Raw genomic sequence first — 5,668 nt, forward strand, 5'->3', positions numbered from 1 at the left:
TTTTCTTAACGGTAGGTGGTGAAAAACAATTTTTAGAACATTATTTGGTGGTAAAATACAACTTTTAAAATAGTAGGTGGTAAAAAACAATTTGTCCAAATTTTTTGGTGGTAAAAGTCAAAATTTCCTTAAAATATTTTGTAGAAGTAAAGATATGGCCGAAATCGTGAGACGGTGTCAGTTTTGGATAGAGTTTGACATTTTATTCATATCTTTTCCGTTATAGCTCAGAATTGATATTATAATATATCATTGGAAAGATAATTTCAAGGGATATCCAACCATATAAAATTTGGATAAAAACTATGAGTCACGAAAATAATATTTGTCTATCTTTGAACGTCTTTCAATTCGAATAAAATTAGGACTTTAAAAAAAGGAGTTTTATTCAATTTCAAACTCTTTAATCTTACCTTTCAAAAAGGATAATTAAGATCTTTTAGAAACTTGTAGAATCTTCCAATTAATCCTAATTGGTTTAGGAATTGTATTAAATCATTTGGACCCTCCACATGATCATTGGGTCGTAGGTAAGGTGGGCTTAGGTTCGGTTTAGGCTCAGTTTAATATTTTGGTCACAACTTATTCGTTATAACTCGGATTTGGGCTTATAATATATCTTTGGAAAGCTCCTTTCAAGCCCCATCCAACTATTCAATCATTGGACCCAGATTATGGACAAGAAAAGAATGATTTTAAAGGACACGAAATGAATTATTTTGGGTTTAAAGGCACGAAAAGAGGAGAATAAGTTATGGTTTGGGGAAATGGGCTAGTAATTGGGTTGGTTTATGAAATGGAAATATGGATTTAAGCACTCCAAGATTAAATACTCAACCCGACCAATAATGGCGGTGAAAGGTTGTTTATCATCGGGTTTGGTTTTGGGGAGACATTTTTAGGTGTCTACACATACGGATTTTAGATAACGCGTTCTCCATCGCGAAACGACAGGACCCATCGCGTCGCGATGGAACCTGTCGCGCGATGGAAGCAATTTTACTCCGAATCAAATTCGATCTTTTTCAAGTCGTTTTGGGACTTTTTTCTATATGTATAAGGTCCTTATTCCCCGTTTTCAATCATCAGCAATCATCTAATTCTATTCTATTCTTTCTCTTAAGCAATAACTTGTTCTTTCCCTCATGCTTTCTAGCCTAGTCTTTTTACAAACACAAAACCGCATCCATAAGTTCTAGACTCACCTAGACAACACTAGTAGAAAAATTGAAAATGCCACCGCTTAAAGGCCACCGGTTATCTTTGTTTGATCAGATTTCAAAAAAAAAGGCAACCATCAAAGAGAAGGAAGGTGGAGAAGCCTAAAAGCGTTGATGAACCTACAAAGAAGATGAGTGAACAAGTGTCGAAAAAGAATTCTTCAAAAGGTTCAGCCATGCAACCTACTCTACTTGTTGGAGACAATGTCCTTCAATCGCTCACTAAGGATTTAACTTTTCTACACAATCGTTTTAGTCATTTGCCTAGTGACGATCCCATTGAAATTGCACTTCCTAAGGCAATGTTCCATTATGATGAGGATGCAAGTGCATGGTTAAACAAACAAGATGTGAAGGAATTTTTAAGAGGTTCAATGCTTAACATTTCTCTCATTCAAAAATTCATGAGGTACAGGCACATGCCACTTAAATTAAATATGTTATTCATATTAGTGTTGTTTATCCTTCATATATATGTCAATTAATTTTTCATTGTCCATGCACACAGAGCACTACGGGAGCACTTAAGTGACACTGATTCCCCTAGTAAAGTTGGGTGGTTATGCCCCGAACAGACATCCGAGACTAGAATCTTACACAACTCCCCCGAGGTGATGTATTATGTTAATCATAGTATTAGGGAATCAATGCCTGCGGGAGACAAGTTCATATTCGCCCCATGTTATGAGGAGTACGTTTAACCATGTGTAATTCAATTCTTTCTACATTTGAATTATATGTTGTACGCTAATTATTGATTTATTTGTGTATTGTGAATTTATGTAGGTTTCATTGGTTCCTCATGGTGATTTGTCCTGCTAATAACACAATCTTTCACCTTGATTCAGCTCGATCAACAAAGAAGTACCTCGTGATGTCTGTACTACAAAAGTAAATATAGCTACCTAGTGTTGATTATCTTAACCTAACTCATTTAGGGCCTGTTCCGATTGACTGAACTCAGCTGAACTGAACTGAACTGAACTGAACTTATTAATTAGTGATTTTTAACTACGGATTAGTGATCTTTGATTATTTATTGATTATTTATTGATTATTTATTACTATACATATGTGTATATACAAATGTACATATTAAAATATTTACGAAAAATATACTATATAATTATAATTATAAAATGTATGGAAAATATATTATAAAATGTATGGAAAATATATTAAAAACTTGAAACCTCTAAACATTTTAAACACATATACTATTTATTATTATTATTATTTATTGATGATTATTATTATTATTATTATTTATTGATTATTATTATTAGTATTATTATTTCAATTATTAATGTTATTATTATTATTATTATTATTATTATTAATATTATTATTATTATTATTATTATTATTATTATTATTATTATTATTATTATTATTATTATTATTATTATTATTATTATTATTATTATTATTATTATTATTATTATTATTGTTGTTTTTGTTGTTGTTGTCGTTGTAATAAGAGCTTAAAAGAATGAAATTTGGCTTTATATCATTAGCAATATCATTAGACATAAATTAAGAGCTGAGCTGAACTGAACTGAACTGAACTAATCAAATTTGAATTTACTTTCCTATAGTATTATGAAGAAGATACATGGTCGTGCTCCACGGGGTCCTACATGGAAATCACCTATGGTAATGCCACATCATATTGTGATTATCTTAATAAACATTGCAAAAACAATTGTGGATTTTATGTGACGTTTGATTCATTTGATTTGTTCCTATGCTAGTGCCCACAACAAGATAATGGAGTTGATTGTGGATTATACGTGATGAGATTCATGCTTGACATAGCGACTCATTGTACCAACACCATACATCTTGATGAGGTACGACCTTAAACTTAGTAAAATGCTCTTTTTACGTGATTTCAAGGCTTAGCCACCTATAACTAAGTATAATTGACATGTTATGAGAAACAACATGGTCATTAGTTACAAAATGTAGAAAATGGGCAAGTAGAAGTCATTTAGGCCTTATTTAGGCTATTTAGGAAGAAAATGCGACCTTAAACTTAGTAAAATGCTCTTTTTCTATGATTTCAAGGCTTAGCCACCTATAACTAAGTATATTTGACATGTTATGAGAAAGAACATGGTCATTAGTTAAAAAAAAGTAGAAAATGGGTAACTAGAAGTCATTTATGCCTTATGTAGGCTGTTTAGGATGAAAATGCGACCTTAAACTTAGTAAAATGCTCTTTTTCTTTGATTTCAAGGCTTAGACACCTATAACTTAGTATAATTGACATATTATGAGAAACAACATGGTCATTAGTTAAAAAATTGTAGAAAATGGGCAAGTAGAAGTCATTTAGGCCTTATTTAGGCTATTTAGGACGAAAATGCGACCTTAAACTTAGTAAAATGCTCTTTTTCTTTGATTTCAAGATTTATCCAACTATAACTAAGTATAATTGATATATTATGAGAAACAACATGGTCATTAGTTAAAAAATGTAGAAAATCAGCAAGTAGAAGTCATTTAGGCCTTATTTAGGCTATTTAGGATGAAAATGCGACCTTAAACTTAGAAAAATGCTCTTTTTATGTGATTTCAAGGCTTAGCCATCAATAACTAAGTCTAATTGACATGTTATAACATGGTCATTAGTTAAAAAAATGTAGAAAATGGGCAAGTAGAAGTCATTTAGGCCTTATTTAGGCTATTTAGGATGAAAATGCGACCTTAAACTTAGTAAAATGCTCTTTTTCTGTGATTTCAAGGCTTAGCCACCTATAACTAAGTATAATTGACATGTTATGAGAAATAACATGGTCATTACTTAAAAACTGTAGAAAATGGGCAAGTAGAAGTCATTTAGGCCTTATTGAGGCTATTTAGGACGAAAATGCGACCTTAAACTTAGTAAAATGCTCTTTTTCTTTGATTTCAAGGCTTAGACACCTATAACTAAGTATAATTGACATATTATGAGAAACAACATGGTCATTAGTTAAAAAATTGTAGAAAATGGGCAAGTAGAAGTCATTTAGGCCTTATTTAGGCTATTTAGGATGAAAATGCGACCTTAAACTTAGTAAAATGCTCTTTTTCTGTGATTTCAAGGCTTAGTCACCTATAACTAAGTATAATTGACATTTTATGAGAAATAACATGTTCATTAGTTAAAAAATGTAGAAAATGGGAAAGTAGAAGTCATTTAGGCCTTATTTAGGCTATTTAGGACGAAAATGCGACCTTAAACTTAGTAAAATGCTCTTTTTCTTTGATTTAAAGGCTTAGCCACCTATAACTAAGTATAATTGACATATTATGAGAAACAACATGGTCATTAGTTAAAAAATGTAGAAAATGGGCAAGTAGAAGTCTTTTAGGCCTTCTTTTAGACCGTTTTGACCTAAGTATTTAATTTTTTTACATATTATTACTCACATGTTTAACTTAACTAATTTAATTTATTCTAACATAATTTATATATATTCCAAGTTTTGCAAGGTGCAAAAGGGAGATCCGTTAACAAGAAAGGACCTTAATGAGGTTCGAGACATGTTGGCATCTTTCATCACCTTCAATTTGTAAATGTGACATCATTTTGAATTTATACTTTGTTAATTATTAACTTTTAGACTACAATATTGACTAGATAGTATTGTTTGTATTTATGTATATCACACTTTATTTGTTGTATTGCATTTGGTTTTTAATTATTAATGTCTAAATATATATTTTTAATTCTTGTTAAGATTATTAATAATAATTATATTATGGCAGAATTTATAGCAATAATATGGCAGAATATTATAGCAGGATCAGTTGCAGGAATAATTGCAGGCAAAACGAAAAAAAAATGAGAAAAAAAATAACATCCCTATTATTGCCACCGGTTTACCGGTTCAAACCGGTGGCAAAAGTCAGTCTTCCAATCCAAAAAAAAAGCGCGCCATTACATTGCCACCTGTTAACCGGTGGCCATAATTATTATTACCACCGGTTAACCAGTGGCCATAAGGACTTTTGCCACCGGTTTTGAACCGGTGGCCTTGCGTTTGTTTATTGCCACCCCCCAAATTACCACCGGTTCAAAACCGGTGGCAATGGGGGGGTTTCAACCGGTGGCCATTACATATTTTCGCCTAGTGCAAGTTCGAAGTTGCCTTTTCCCTAGACGTGAAAGGTTGATAATTTATGAGGGTTTGGTCCCAAATCCCTATTTCAATTATTTAAATTAATTGTTTGATTTAATATTTTCCTTGAAGTTATAACGTGTGTATTGTTTGACCGAAAGAGATACGAGACATCAAATTAAGTAATTTAATTACTTAATTATTCTTTTGATGTAGACATCATATTTTAATTATTTTATTAATTTCTAGTATCATTATTAGGATACTTTTATTGCTTTCTAGTATCATGTTTATGGAATTAACTAATATTTCTAATATCATGTATCTTTCTAGTAT

At 31.2% G+C, this 5,668-nt stretch overlaps 1 long non-coding RNA gene across 1 annotated transcript; it reads left to right on the forward strand.

Annotated features, from left to right (window-relative positions):
• Nucleotides 1–1,992: 1,992 nt before the first annotated feature.
• Nucleotides 1,993–4,726, forward strand: LOC145584862 (uncharacterized). The gene is made up of 4 exons (XR_014100432.1): nt 1,993–2,111; nt 2,819–2,876; nt 2,975–3,073; nt 4,695–4,726. It is a non-coding gene; the product is annotated as an uncharacterized LOC145584862 (long non-coding RNA).
• The last annotated feature ends 942 nt before the right edge of the window (nt 4,727–5,668 follow it).

This window comes from Chenopodium album, chromosome 2 (genome assembly GCF_948465745.1).
Source record: "Chenopodium album chromosome 2, dcCheAlbu1.1, whole genome shotgun sequence".
Taxonomy (NCBI): Eukaryota; Viridiplantae; Streptophyta; class Magnoliopsida; order Caryophyllales; family Amaranthaceae; genus Chenopodium; species Chenopodium album.